The sequence below is a fragment of the Ictidomys tridecemlineatus genome, chromosome 9, assembly GCF_052094955.1.
Source record: "Ictidomys tridecemlineatus isolate mIctTri1 chromosome 9, mIctTri1.hap1, whole genome shotgun sequence".
In the NCBI taxonomy this organism is placed as follows: domain Eukaryota; kingdom Metazoa; phylum Chordata; class Mammalia; order Rodentia; family Sciuridae; genus Ictidomys; species Ictidomys tridecemlineatus.
Window position 1 is genome coordinate 29,860,553 of NC_135485.1, and position 16,203 is coordinate 29,876,755.

The following is a 16,203-nucleotide window of genomic DNA, read 5'->3' on the forward strand; positions in this document are numbered from 1 at the left end:
CAGAATGCTAGCATATGCTAAGTCCTGATTCAATACCTAGTATTGCAAAGACAAAAATATATAGAAATTATTCATCATTCATCAGGAGCCTGGCTTAGACTAATCTGCAGTGAGGCTTTGGGAATCCTTCTGAGAGCAGGTATTGGATCTTGACCATTTATGGGTTCCTGGCTATATTTTTCCTTTTTTGTTTTTTTGGTCCTAGGGATTGAACTCAGGGCCTTGTACATGCTAGGCCCATGCTCTACCACAAAGCTACACCTCCAACCTGCTTATCACCCCTCATATTCACAGGCAAGCTGTACTGTAGGCTCTGAATAATGAGGCACCAAAGTATCATGACCACATTCCTAGTATAGGGTGAGGGTTATTTTCCAAATGAGAGTAGAGTAATGCATATATTCAATGTGTCAGATTCAAACACCTAATTTGATTGTCTTTATTTTTATTTTTTAGTTGTAGAAGAACACAATATCTTTATCTTTTTTATTTTTATGTGGTACTGAGGATTGAACCCAGTGCCTCACATGTACTAGGCAAGCACTCTACCACTGAGCCACAACCCCAGCCCTGATGGGTGTTTTTTATAAATTAAAAAACAATATATTTAGTAAAATGGGAGAATCTAACTTTTTGCTTTGTTTTTTGTTACTGGGGATTGAACCCAGGGGTGTTTTATCATTGAGCTACATCCGCTGACATTTTAAAATATTTTTTTAGTTGTAGATGGACAGAATACCTTTATTTTATTTTTTTTATTTTTACTTTGTGCCAGGGATTGAACCCAGGGCCTTGCACGTACTAGGCAAGTGCTCTGCCTCTGAGCCACAACACCGGCTCCTTGTATGTATTTTTTGAGATAGTGTCTTGCTAAGTTACTGAAGGTAGGCTTGAACATGCAATCTTCCTGTTCAGCCTCCTGAGTTGCTGGGGTTAGAGCCATATGCTACTGCGCCCAGTATCTGTTTTGATAAAACTCTTTAAGCAAGGAAGCCTAATTCACAATGCATCTTGGTTTTTTTTTATTGTTGTTGTTTTTGTTTTTTATTTGTTTTGGGAATACAATTGTACTACTGATGCTGATTTGGCTACTCCAGGGAAAAATCACTTGTAAATATAATAGAGAAAAACCAAGGATAACATGTACTATGAAGCAAATAGGCATGGCAATATCTACAACATGGAACCACAGACAAAATATTTTCTGCATTGTGAGGAATGGGGACCCACATGTGGATTATCTACTGACAATAACTGCCACCCAGTTTTTTTTTCTAGTACTAGGAATTGAACCTAATAAATTAAAAAATAAATTTTATGATAAATTAATAAATTAAAAATAAAGGCATTGTGTCCAACTACAACTAAAAAATAAATATTTTAAAAAAGAAAGCTAAAAATAATCAGGTTAAGTCTAAATATTTAAAAATATTTTTAAATGTCTAACACTAACAGGTTGAGCTATTTTGCCTAAATGATATACAAGTATAGCAACCACTCCTGATTTTCTCAAAAAATTTCCCTAACCCTACAAAATACTTTTTTTATTTGAGTATAATTACTTTATTGAACCAAGAATCATCATGCAAGTTACTGCCAATGAAAAGACAACAGCATAATTTACACCTATACACTTACAGTACAGTTTACTGTGATTACATATAAAGGAAGATCAGTGCATAAAAATGTGACTAGAAGGTCCACAATGTGAACAAGTAATAGCAGCCAAGAATTACAATGGGTCGTGAGCGGGGAATTGAAAAGGGGGATGTTAACATTTTGTTCCATATATCTACATTACTTCAAGCTTTCATATATAGTCACATATTACTTGCATTATTAAAAGACAAAATTTCAAGGACTGGGGTTGTAGTTCAGTCATAGAGCACCGCTAGCATATGTGGGGCAGTGTGTTAGATCCTTAGCACCACATAAAAATAAATAAATTAAACAAAGGTATTGTGCCCATCTACAATTAAACAAAATTTTTTTTTAAAAAAAGACAAAATTCCAGTACTACAAAAAACAAGCCTGACATTGATTTGCAAATATGAAAATAGGTTAAATGAAAAAAAAAAAAGCTCTCCAGTTGTAGAAATGCATAGTTTTAGTTTGGGCTGCTACTACAACTCCAAAAAGCTCTGACCCCAAGGTTTTGGTGGGTGTAAAGCTTTGGGCAGAACCATAGTGTCTGTTGATAGGGAGGTGATGGAACCTCCCCTTTGAAACTATGAAGGCAGCTCTGAGGATACTTGACGCATTATTCCCTTGTCTTAAAAAATAAGGCACATTTACAACCAAACAGCTCTATGGTTCTGTCCTGTAAAATCCAAAAAGTCCAAAAAACACTCCTTCATTCCACCCTGTCTTTTTCCCCTTTCAGTTCTATCTGGCATTTTCCTGCATGAGTTGCTGACTAATACTATGATTCACACATACAATAATCTTCTTAGCAAATGGTAAGTCTACCACACCCTTGATGTTCTCTAATGAACTCACTTTCTTATTTTTTTTAATATGGATAGGCTGCAAATTTTCTAAATCTTTTAAGTTCTTATTCCTTTTTGCTTAATTCCATTTTCAATTCTTTTTTCTCTTTTCAAATATTCCTATAAACAGAAGAAAACAATTCACTTCCTTCAATACTTTGCTAAAAAATCTCTTCACCTCAATATCCAATTTTGCCAGGTACAATGGAGCTCACTTGTGATGTCAATAACTCAGTAGGAGAAACACAAGTTCAAATCCAGCCTTAGCAACATGGCAAGGCCCTAAGCAACTTAGTGAGACCCTCTCTCAAAATAAAAAATGAAAAGGGCTTGGGATATAGCTCAGTGGTAAAGCACCTTTGGGTTCAATTCCCAGTACCAATAAATAAATAAATATCTAATTTTATAATTGACAAGTTCTATTTTCTATAATAGATCACAAATAATTCAGCTAAACTATTTGCCACTTTGTAACAAAGATCAACTTTTTGCATTGCCCAAAAATACACTCCTCATTTATGTCCAAGACCATATCAGACCTTACTGTATCTTTACCAAAATCATGTACTTGATTATTTATGTATTCTTTAAGATAGAAGCTTTCTCTATAACTCCGCTTTTCTGAACCTCTCCAAAATTATCTATAAGTCCACATTTCTACCCAAAGTCCCTCACAGCAACATCAATCTATCATGTACCTAAAAACTCTACAGCCTATATGCATTACCCAGTTCCAATGCCACTTCCACGTGTCTTAGGTATTTGTTACAATAGCATGCTAATTCTCAGTACCAATTTCTATCTCAATTCAGGATAAAATTACAAATACCATACACTGGGCAGCTGAAACAAACATTAATCAACAAGGTATTGGCTAATTTGGTTCCTGATGGAGGCCCTCTTCCTGACTTGAAGATGGATCTCTTCTTGGAATATGCACACAGGTAGAAAGAGAGATCTCTTTCATGTTTCTTCTTATAAGGGCACTATTCCTATTAGAAGGGCTTACCTCCCAAAAGCTCCACTTTCAAGTATCAACAAATTTGAGATTAGGGGGTTCAACATGTAAATTTGGGGGTGACAATCCACATAATGTATATGTAATGTGATCCCTTCTATGTAAATTAGAGATAACCTATATACATAGAAATATGCATATAAAATTTCTAGAAATATATAGCTAGTTTTTCCAGCAACAGCCACAGTATTTCCAAGGCACACATGCTCTTCCAGAACTTTTCTTTTTAAAAACTATGGAACACTTAGGGCTGGAATTGTAGCTCAGTGGTAGCACTTGCCTAGCATGTGAGAGGCACTGGGTTCAAACCTCAGCACCATATTAAAAAATAAATAAAATAAAATAAAAGTATTGTGTCCACGTACAACTAAAAATATTTTTAAAATATAGAAGCTGGGAGTAGTGGCGCACACCTATAATCCCAGTGACTCAGGAGACTGAGGCAGGAAGATCATAAAGTCAACCTCAGCAATTTAGCGAGGCCCTAATCAACTGAGTGATTAAAATAAAATCAAAAAGTGGGGGATGTAGCTCAGTGGTTAAGCACCACTGGGTTCAATCCCTAGTACCATAAATAAATAAATAAATAAATGAATAAATAAATAAATAAAAGAATACTTCACAAATCTGTGTGTCATCCTTGTGCAGAGACCATGCTAATGTTCTCTATATTTTTCCAGTTTTAGTTTACGTGCTGCCGAGGTGAATACTCTTCCAGAATCTTGCTATTCTCCATGAAGAGGTAGAATCTAGGGGCTGGAGTTGTAGCTCAGTGGTAAAGCACTTGTCTAGCATGTGTGAGGCACTGGGTTCAATTTTTAGCCCCACATATAAACAAAATAAATGTGATCATCAACTAAAAAAAAAAAAAAAAAAAAGAGGTAGAATCTATTTGCCTTCCTCTTGAACATGGCCAGGCTAGTGATTGCTATAACCAATAGAGCAGAAGTGCTATATATGAGTTCTCAAGGTAGGTCATAAAAGCTGCTGCCTTGAATAAAATACACAGAGACATACCAACAAAAATACAGTTCTCTCCTACTAGACAAAGGCGCCATAAACTCAAATTGGAGAAAAGATAGACTCTTCAACTAATGGTGCTAGGAAAACTGCAAACCCATATGTAGTAAAATGAGACCCCTATCTCTCACCCTGCACAAAACTTAACTCTAAGTGGATCAAGGACCTAGGCATTAGACCAGAGACCCTGAACCTACTTGAAGCAAAAGTAGGCCCAAATCTTCATCATGTCAGGGCTGGGAATGTGGCTCAGGCGGTAGCGCGCTCGTCTGGCATGCGTGCGGCCCGGGTTCGATCCTCAGCACCACATACCAACAAAGATGTTGTGTCCGCTGAGAACTAAAAAATAAATATTAAAAAAAATTCTCTCTCTCTCTCTCCTCTCACTCTCTCTAAAAAAAATCTTCATCATGTCAGCTCAGAAACTGAATTCCTAAATAAGAATCCTAAAAAGTAAAATCAAGAATTAATAAATGGGATTGTATCAAACTAAAAAGCTTCTTGACAGCAAAGGAAATAATCAAGAATATGAATACAGAGCCTACAGAATGGAAGAAAATCTTTGCCACCTGCACTTCAGATAGAGCATTAATCTCCAGGATATATAAAGAACTCAAAAAACTGAACACCAAAAAAACCAAATAGCCCAATCAATAAATGGAACTGGGGCTGGGGATGTGGCTCAAGTGGTAGCGTGCTTGCCTGGCATGCATGCAGCCCAGGTTCGATCATCAGCACTACATACAAAGATGTTGTGTCTGCCGAAAACTAAAAAAAAAAAAAATATTTAAAAATTCTCTTTCTTTAAAATAGATAAATAAATAAATGGAACTGAACAGACATTTCACAGAAGAAATATGAATGGTCTCAAATATATGAAAAAATGTTCAACATCACTAGCAATTACAGAAATGCAAATTAAAACTACACTGAGGGGCTGGAGTTGTGGCTCCGTGAAAAGTGCTCACCTAGCGTGGGTGAGGCACTAGTTCAATCCTCAGCATCACGTAAAAATAAATAAATAAAAATAAAGGCATTGTGTCCACCTACAACTAAAAAATAGAATATATTAAAAAAAGCTACACTGAGATTTCATCTCACTCCAATCAGAATGGCAATTTTCAAGAATATAAGTAACAATAAATTTTGGCAAAGATATGGGGGGGAAGGTACACTCATATGTTGCTGGTGAGACTGTAAATTGGCACAACCACTCTGGAAAGCAGTATGGAGATTCCTCAGAAAACTTGGATTGGAACCACCATTTGACCCAGTCACCCCACTCCTCAGCTTATACCCAAAGAACTTAAAATCAGCATACTGTAGTGATGCAGCCACATCAATATTCATAACAGCTCAATTCACAATAGACACACTAGGGTACCAACCTGGTGCCCTACAACAGATGAATGGATAAAGAAAATGTGGTGTGTATATACACAATGGAATATTACTTAGCCATAAGAATGAAACTATGGCATTTGCCAGTAAGTGGATGGAAATGGAGAATAGCATGCTAAGTGAAAGAAGACAATCCCAGAAAACTAAAGACCAAATGTTTTCTCTGATATGCAGATCCTGACTCACAATGGTGGGGGAGAGTGAAAGTTCACTGGATTGGACAGAGGAGAATGGGAGAAAGGGAAGAGGGATGGGAATGGGAAAGACAGTAGAATGAATTGGACATAATTTTCCTATGTTACATATATGAATACACTACTAGTGTAATTCCACATCCTGTATAACCACAAGAATGGGAAGTTATACTCCATGTATGTATGATATGTCAAAATGCATTCTACTGGGCTGGGGATGTGGCTCAAGCGGTAGCACGCTTGCCTGGCATGCGGGTTCAATCCTCAGCACCACATACAAACAAAGATGTTGTGTCTGCCGAAAACTAAAACAATAAATAAATATTAAAAAAATTATCTCTCTTTAAAAAAAAATGCATTCTACTGTCATATGTATAGATATACATGTTTGTGTATAGATACACATGTATATCTATACACCTGACAGTAGAATGCATTTTGACATATATACATGGAATATATGTGTGTGTGTATGTATATATATATATGTGTGTGTACATATATATATATGTATATCTATATATATATATATAAAAAGCCGCTGCCTTTTTTTCCCCCCTTCTTCATCTTAACTCAGGATGGATGCCTGACCTTGGAACCGAGCCACCATACTGTGAGGAAGGTAAGCAGCCACACAGAAAGGCCATACATAGGTACTCTGGCTGACAGTACTAGTTAGGGTTTCAGCTACTCACCAGCCTCAAGTAGTAGGGAATGAGCAAGCCTTCAGATGCTTCCTGCCCTGACCCTGAGTTTTCCAGTCAAGAACAAAGACATTATACACAAACAAGTTGTGTGAATTCCATTTGCACAATTTTTAAGCTTAATAAATGGTTGTTTTATGTCCACTGTTGCTTTTTTAACTAAAACAAAAATTAATTACATGATTAAGTCTTCATAGCAACATGAAAAATTATCAGCATTATTATTAAATTGGGTGAAATAGAGATATACTGTAGTATCTAAAAACATACTTATTAAAAGGTCTGGGAAGATACAAATAAAATTCATCTAGGAAAGCAGAGAATATGCCAGAGTGAAAAAGTGTAGAGGGAGTTAAGTCTTATTTTTTAAAGAACATATCCATACATTAATTTGTTAAATAATTAAATAGCATCCAAAATTTTATTTACTTATTTATTTTGGTGATAATGATTAAACCCCAGGGTACTTAACCACTAAGCCACATCCTCAGCCCTTTTTGAGGGTATCCCTAAGTTGCTGAGGACCTCACTAAGTTGCTGAGGCTGACATTGAAATTATGATCTCCTGCCTCAGTCTCACAAGCCACTGAAATAATAGGCATTAACCACTATTAATAGCTGTACAAAATTTTAAAAACACACTTAACAAAAATACTGGATACAATGTGTGCTGGGTACAGAGGTCTCATGTGAAACTTCTAGCACACATATTCTTCTTCCAGGGAAGATCCAGTAAATCTTTTTTTTTTTTTCAATTTTTTTTTTTAGTTGTAGATGAACACAATACCTTTATTTTATTTATTTTTTATTTGGTGCTCAGGATTGAACCCAGTGCCTCGTATGTGCTAGGCAAGCACTCTACCACTGAGCTCAGCCCCAGCCCCAAATCTTTTTTTTTTTCATTTTTGGTGCTGGGGATTGAACCCAGGGCCTTGTGCATGCAAGGCAAGCACTCTACCAACTGAGCTATATCCCCAGCCCTTGCCCAAAATCTTATGTGATTTATTTAAGTGTAGTAGACATCAGTTATACTTCACAGGGTCATTTGGCCTATAAGGAAGAATCTGAGCTTGGGTCTCTCAGATCAGATGCTTACAGTACATTAACACAGAGGCAAATTTCAGTAAATTAAAGATGCAGATTTATGCTATTTGGATTAAGCGCTGAAATGTAACTCAACAATTTAAAAGAAATAAAAAAAGGAGGGTTATGTACATTCCAAATTTTAGGTTTTAAAGAGAAGAGGAAAAATAATTCCAGTAATTCAAGTTCAAATGTCTACAACTGTTCTCTTTCTGGAACTTATATCACTAATAGAAGAAATTATATACCAAGAGACAACTAGTTAAAGAGAAGAGCAGGAAAAAAAAGTAGGTAAAAAGGAAGACAGTAAACCAGAATAATTCTTCAAATGAATTTAATTGAAACAGAAATGAACTGTCTCTAGAATGTTTTCATGGTTGCAAAGAAATGGATGATTTTCTCTACCAAATGAATACTACATAAAGTAGCTACATGGATATACCTCTGACTTCTCTTTGTCCTTTTTTTCCCCCTAAAGGACACCAAACAACTTAAAAGAATGATTTATGATTAGACCACAGTTTGGTGCTGGCACTATTTTTCGTTATGTGGTAGTGTTCTATTAGTGTATCACTAAAACTCCAAATTCATCACTGGGTATTCTCCCCATTAAATAAAACAGAACAGCTGGTATTACAGTACATGCCCGTAATCCTAGCTCCTTGGGAGGCTGAGGAAGGAGTATGCAAGCTCGATGCTAACCTTGGCAATTTATAGACCCTGTCTCAAAAGAAAAAGAGCTGAGGATGTAGCTCAATGATAGAGCACCCTTGGGTTCAATACCACAAAAGAAAAAAAAAATTATACATGACAAAGAGTCTGATTTTAATTAAAAGAATTCATTGTATATCTGCTCTTATTTACCTCTGAGTCCTTTTAGATAATATTGAACAAGCATTAAAACTCTGAAGTAATAGGCTAGGAAAGAAAAATGTCCATGATTTAACATATCCATTTAAAAAAATGTTTCTAAACATTCCTGTAACAAACATGTATCTGGAAAAATACAACTGCATTAAGACTAAACCAACACTTCTGTAATTCAATGAGAAAACTAAAATCAAAGTAAACCTTTGTCACAAGCACCCTAAAATGGGCTTTCTTTGTACTGCAGTCATGTCAGTCTTGAACTTAAAGCCCTGGTTCATTTACAACATGTAATCGGAAATAATCCTATCATAAAACACAGAGATGGTCATCTGCTCTACATTTCATATTGCAGATTGATAATAAAATGAATGAAAAACAAGTTTTATTCTTTGTACTAAACTTACCTAAGAACTGATCAGGCAGCAGTGGAGCCTTAGCAGATACAAAAGTGCTTTCCTATTTTTATAAACAATGATGAGAATGATTCCTACCAATTTAGACATCAAAGGTAATAAAAGATCTTATTAAAATTTCCAGGCTTGGGCCTACGATTGTGGCTCAGTGGTAGAATGCTTGCTTGGCATGTGTGAGGTACTGGGTTCCATCCTCAGCACCACATAAAAATAAATAAATTAAATAAAGGTATTGTGTCCATATACAACTAAAAAAAAAAATTTTTTTTAAATTGCCAGGCATGGTGGTACAAACCTGTAATCACAACTACCTGGGAGGCTAAGGCAGAAGGGTTGCAAAGTCAGCTTGGACAATTTAGCAAGATCCTGTATCACAAAATAAAATTTTTTAAAAAGAGCTGGGATGTAGCTTGATGGTACAGTACTTGCCTAGCATGAGCAAGGCCCTGGGATCAAGCCCTAGTTCCAAAAGAAAAGGGAAAAAACAAAAAAGAGTGAGTTTTATTAAAACCATTGAGGGCTGGGATTGTGGCTCAGCATTAGAGCGCTTGCCTGGCACGGGCGGGACCCGGCTTCGATCCTCAGCATCACATAAAAATAAAATGCATTATAAAAAATATAAATAAATAAATAAATAAAAATTAAACCATTGAAAAGCTTGGTGGGTACCATGGTGTGGCAAGCCAGCCATGGGTTCTGTGTGCGCTGAGAACATTTTGAGCACATAAGTGCGCTGGACTCATGATGCTGCTCTGTCTGGGCTGTGCACGTAGGTGTCCCTTTAAATTGCTCTGCCTTTGATCATCACATAGCCCATGAGATGGGCGTGACCTTCCAAGATGTTCACAAGTAAGACATCTGGAAGCTAGACTTAACCCCCTGAAACCTGACCCCTTGCCTCATTTGAATGGCTTCTCCCTAATAAACCCAAGTTCAAAGCGTGTTCCTTCTCTTTCTTGCCTGCCTTACCCCTCTTGTGAGAGCTGTGGCTGAGGATCAGTCACTGAACACAAAGAAAAAGTACTTTCTGTGTCTATGTCCTTATTTAGTCCCCAAATTCACTTGGAGTGACCCTGACTAGTTTAGTTGTGTGTTACAACACCATGGTACACATGTGTAATCCTAGCTAAATAAATCATTTATATTTACTCATTTTCAGTAAAAAAAAACTTCTGTAATTATTAATTTTATGTGTAATTGTACTATTATAATGCCTTTGAAGCAGATTATGAAATGTTTATTTCATTTAAATAGGTAAGGCATTCATGCATTCACATGGTTCTAAAATGGAAAAACTCAATGTCTCTCTCAGGATCCTATTCCTAACCCTCATCCTCACATATGTCCCCACCCCCGATCACCTATGCACTAACTTATAAGGTGCTAGAAGAGCAGAACGTGATACTCAAGGAATAGTTCAGGGCCTACAATGAAACTTCTAGCACTGAATGTGCATCTGCCACTCTCTAGTCAGCTTCAGAACCTGGAATAATAACTTCATTTCTGTACCTCAGTTTCCTCAGCTATAAAGGAAATCCTAATACTTGCATCAAGTCTTTTCGTGGGTTAGGCTCCTTTAAGACCTTCCCTATAATAACCACTGTCTGAGGTACAGTCCTTTTGACCTTTTTTAAAAATACATTTACAAACATACTATACAAACATCTCAAAGACATTTCTATGACTTTTATGAGCATTTCCAAAAATCTAAAATCAGTTTCCCTTTATACTCACTATAGTGTTTATATTGTTGTTCAAGAAATAATATTTCAGCTGGATGTGGTGGTTCACACATATAATCCCAGCATCTCAGGAGGCTGAGGCAGAAGAATCTCAAGTTCAAAGCCAGTCTTAGTAATTTTGTGGGGCCCCAAGCAACTTAGTGAGACCCTGTCTCAAAATTAAAAAATAAAAAACAGGCTGGGGGTGTGGCTCAGTGGTTGAACACCCCTGGGTTCAATCCCCAGTACCCCTATCCCCAATTTTTTTTAAGTATCTATTTCATCTTATCTTCTAGTATAGATACACACCTGAGTACATAGTATCTCTCTTACTTTTTTAAGGATATGTCATATACAAATAGCTTCCCTAATCAAGAAAGCATGTAAGCAAGCTAGAGTGCCTCTAAGCTCTCAAGCAGGGAAGACTCATTCTAAGGCTTTATAGTATATTTCATTCCTGAACCAGTTCCTTTTTTGCAGTACTGGAGATTGAACTCAGGAACAGAGCTACATCTCCAGCCTTTTTTATTTTTTGAAACAGAAAGTCCAGTGGGGCTTCAAACTTGTGATCATTCTGCCTGCCTCCAAAGTTGCTGGGATTACAGGTCTATGCCACCAAACCCAGTTTGCATTCTTTCTTTTCCTTTCTACTTTAGAAACACTTCAGAGGTTTGTGGTTAGTTACCCTGGCTTTCCTTTTGGTCCTTAACATCCATGCATCCATCTCAATGCCTTATCTCTACCTTTTTTTTGGGGGGGGGGTGAATACTGAAAATCAAACCCAGGGTGCTTATTAGTGAACTATATATATCCCCAACGTTCTTTAATTTTTTTAAAAAAGACATTCTAAGTTATTAAGGCTGGCCTTGAACTTGTGATTCTCCTGCCTCAGGCTCCCAAGTCACTGGGATTACAGGTATACTCCACTGCATCCTGCTTATCTTCTACTCCAGAAAAAAACAAGGCAGTCAAAACTGTTAGAACAAAGTAAACAAGGGAGAAGGATAGGGTGGAAGGAGACAGATCATGTAGGGACATGTAAATTTTGCCTTTCCACTCTGAGTGTCATGGAAACTACTTTGGAGCAAAGTAGGAATATTATTTGATTTATCTGAAATCAATCATTTCAGCTCCAGTGGTGTGGTGAAACTAAACTTGAATAGGTAAAGTATGGCAAGATGTTAGAAGCAAGGAGATCCAAAAGGAGGGTAACAGCTGTAATCCAGGCAAAAATGACTATGGATTAGACTAGGATATTACATTGGAGGTGTAAGAAATTGCTAGATTCTGGATATATTTTTAATGTTGAGCCAAAAAGATTTATTTCTGTCTCAGATGTGGGGTTGAAAGAACAGTAAAATACAACCCAAAAGTTGCTTCTTTGAGCAACCAAAATAAAGAAGAATTTAGGGAAAACTGAAAAATGTAAGGTTGGGAAGAAGATAATAAGTTTGGTTACATATGAGTTTAAGATGTCTATCAGTTATCCAAATGGCTAAAATGCATCAACAATAATTGTTTATACAAAAGTCTGGCATCTAGTAGCAGCAGCATCTTGGCTGGATTAGTACTAAGGACATGTGTTTGGATTCTGTTCAGAGCACTTACCCTCCCTTTCATCCTCCCTATTCATGTTCATCAATGTGAGTCACATCCATCCATCCTTTCTTTCCTTCTTTCCTTCCTTTATTTCTGGTACTGGGGTTTAAACCCAGAGACACTCTACTTCTGAGTTTCACCTCCAGACCTTTACTGAGACAGGATCTCACTAAATTGCCAAGAGTGGTGTGTGCTGCTCCACCTGGCAATATCTTTTTTTAAAAAAAAATTTAGTTTTTGGTTACAGTTGGACACAATACCTTTATTTTATTTATCTATTTTTATGTGGTACTGAGGGCCTTGCACATTAAGCGAGTACTCTACCTCTGAGTCACAACCCCAGCCCCATGCACCTGTGGCAATATCTTAATAAGGTCTTTTCTGTTTAAATCAGCCAGAACTTCTTAACTGTCATCATTACTAAATCAGGAAAAGAAGTTAAACTGTGAATTAATACAGCTTTTAAGTATTTAAATTGAGGTTCGAACTGCACGCAGGAGTAGATCCACTGGAATGTTTCACAAATCAGTGTGTCATCCTTACTCAAGAGCCATTCTTCTCTGTATCATTCCAGTTTTAATGTATGTACTGCCACAGCAAGCAAAAATACATATTTATTCTTTCTTTGGTACTAAGGATTGAACCCAGGGGCACTTAACCACTGAGCCACATATCCAACCCTTTTTGAGACAGGGTCTCACTAACTTGCTGAGGCTGACTTTGAACTTGTAATCCTCCTGCCTCAGCTTCCTGAACATCTGGCATTACAGGTATGCACCACCACACCTGGCTTTTTTTTTTTTTTTTCCTGAGATGAAACTTACTATGTTGCCCAGGCTGTCCTTGAACATAGGATCCTTCCACTTCAGCCTCCTGAGTGGCTGGGATTATGGATGTGTGCCATTGTGCATAGCTAATTATAACTTTATTAAAAAGCACATGAAAAACACATAACAGCTGGGCATGGTGGCAGCCACCTATAATCCCAGCAGCTCAGGAAGCTGAGGCAGGATGATTATAAATTCAAAGCCAGGGCTGGGGCTGGGGCTCAGTGGTAGAGTGCTTGTCTTGTATGTGTGAGGTCCTGGGTTCGATCCTCAGATTCACAAAAAAATAAATAAATAAAAATAAATATATTGTGTCCACTTACAACTAAAAAATATTTTAAAAAAATAAATAAATAAAATAAATTCAAAGCCAGCCTCAGCAACTTAGGGAGAGCCTAAGCAACTTAGTGAGACTCTGTCTCAAAAATTTAAAAGGGCTGGGGATGTGGCTCAGTGGTTAAACACCCCTGGGTTCAATCACCAGTACAAAATAAATAAATAAATAAATAAAAGGAACTTATAACAGATTTATAAATAGTTCTATTTGCTTTAGTATTATTTATAGTAATATATATTCTATTATTTATGAAAAAGAACTAATTGTTAAATCCTAACTGCAAAGCCCATCTATTTCCACAAAACAGGCAAATATAAATCACAGTCCAGTATGCAACTAACCAACCACACACAACCACTAAGATCTTCAAGTTTCCCCAGGTTTATACAAGTTATTAGCACTTTAAATCCTTAGAAACTGATGAAACAATGGGCTACAAGAAAATCTGATTTTATTACATGAGATAAAAAAATAAAAATTCCAAATTAATACTGAGATATTACTTTATTATAATAAACCAATGTCCATTTTTAGAAAATGAGGCTAAACTGCTGTTCTGTAATTATATTATAACATAAGTTTCCTGAGAACACAATTACATTTTGGTAATTGTAATTAATAAAGAAAAACATGATACATGGCACTGAATTCAATACCCAGCAACGTGCACGCGCGCACACACACACACACACACACACACAAACTTATCCTCAGATAACTTACATTTAAAATAGAGGGGGAATTAACTTAGAATTCCATATATCAATCAGATCATAGGCGCTCAGAAAAAAGGTTCTCTGAGGGCCGTGTGTGGTGGTGCATCCCTGTAATCCCAGAAGCTTGGGAGGCTGAGACAGGCAGATCAAGAGTTCAAAGCCAGCCTCAGCAAGGACGAGGTACTAAGCAACTCAGTGAGAACCTGTCTCTAAATAAATTATAAAATAGGGCTGGGGATGGGCTTAGTGGTCAAGTGCCCCCAATTTCAATCCTTGGTACCAAAAAAAAAAAAAAAGAAAAGAAAAAAGGTCCTCTGAAGTAAGAGTAGAAGATAATGGAATCTGAGATGTAGAAAAGCCTATTGTATGATAAAAAAAAAAATACTAATGGTGTTAAATGGATAGTTTTTGTTAAATAACCTTTTCCTGATAAGATTATATATATATATATATATATATATATATATATATATATATATATATAAATCACAGGAAACTACAAAAGAGAATTCCTACCCCATCTCATATATGTATTTTCCGAAATTAAACATTCTTTAAAGACATCATCATTTTTAGTAAACAGTAACTTAAGATTCCATCACACGCATATGCCATGATCTAACCGCTGCCCTACTGATAGGCATTTAGTTTATAATTTTTCACTACCATAAATACTTCTAAAGTAAACAACAGTAGTATACACAAATCAGTAAATTTACAAATTTAAAGACCTCATTTAAGCCAAGTGTGATGGCACACGCCTATAATCCCAGAGACTGAGGCAGGAGGATCCCAAATTCAAGGTCAGCCTTTGCAACTTAGTGAGGCTCTGTCTCAAAATAAAAAATAAAAAAAGCACTGGAGGTGTAGTTCAATGGTAAAGCACCCTGGAGTTAATCACCAATATCAAAAAAAAAGGAAGCATGAGAAGCTGGAGTAAAATAAAGGAAAGGACATCATAAAGAACCATTCAGGGCTATAGCTATAGCTCAGTGGTAGAGCTCTTGCTTAGCACGCGTGAAGCTCTGGGTTTGATCCTTAGCACCACATGAAGATAAGTAAATAAAATAAAGGTGTTGTGTCCATCTACAACTAAATATATATATATATATTAAAAAAAGAACCAATCATACAAATTAATAGACAAGCAAAAGGAAGTCTAGTAAACAAACAATGGGAGAAGGAGAACAGGAGAGATGGAACAGCAGAAGATCATGAACAGGAACTGAATTCCATGCACGTTTGAGTTTGTTGGGATGAACCCAACATACTATGTATAACTATAAAGCTCTAGTAAAAGAAGACTATCTTTAGTAAGTGCCTTATACCAAAATAAATAACAAATGCATAAAAATGTAAATGTAAAACTTAAAATGTACATACCATAATTAAAGAGAAATGTCACATTAAAATATACATTAAGGGCTGGGGCTGTAGCTCAGCGGCAGAGCACTTGCCTAACATGGGTGAGGCACTGGTTTGTTCCTCAGCACCACATAAAAATAAACAAACAGAGCAAAAGAATTCTATCTACAACTACAAAATTTTTTAAATATACATTAAGTAAAAACTCAAAGTGAGATTCAATTTGAAAAAATGTTTATCAAACTCAATCAGCAGGTTTTCTTACTGAATCAAAGTAGTTTCTCTTTCTCTTTAGAATCTTTTGTTATCACCACGTTATACATGAAACACCTTCCATAGACTAAAGAATGTAAACTTTTAGGGCTGGGATGTAGCTCAGTTGGTAAAGTGCCTGCCTCACATGCACTAAATTGCCAAGGTTGTCTTCAAACTTGCAATCCTCCTGC

At 36.4% G+C, this 16,203-nt stretch overlaps 1 protein-coding gene, 1 long non-coding RNA gene and 2 other non-coding genes across 5 annotated transcripts in view; 1 reads left to right on the plus strand and 3 right to left on the minus strand.

The window, feature by feature from the left end:
* Positions 1-4,904, plus strand: part of LOC144366656 (uncharacterized) — a 40,529-nt gene extending 35,625 nt beyond the window's left edge. The window contains exon 2 of the long non-coding RNA XR_013425762.1: positions 1-4,904. This exon is cut by the window's left edge and continues 26,142 nt beyond it. This is a non-coding gene — a long non-coding RNA (uncharacterized LOC144366656).
* Positions 1-16,203, minus strand: part of Smim14 (small integral membrane protein 14) — a 70,424-nt gene that overhangs the window by 22,501 nt on the left and 31,720 nt on the right. The gene's annotated exons all lie outside the window — the stretch shown is intronic.
* On the minus strand, positions 4,111-4,217 carry LOC120892456 (U6 spliceosomal RNA). Its single transcript, XR_005737179.1, has one exon. It is a non-coding gene; the product is annotated as a U6 spliceosomal RNA (small nuclear RNA).
* LOC120892465 (U6 spliceosomal RNA) lies at positions 13,015-13,122 on the minus strand. Its single transcript, XR_005737185.1, has one exon. It is a non-coding gene; the product is annotated as a U6 spliceosomal RNA (small nuclear RNA).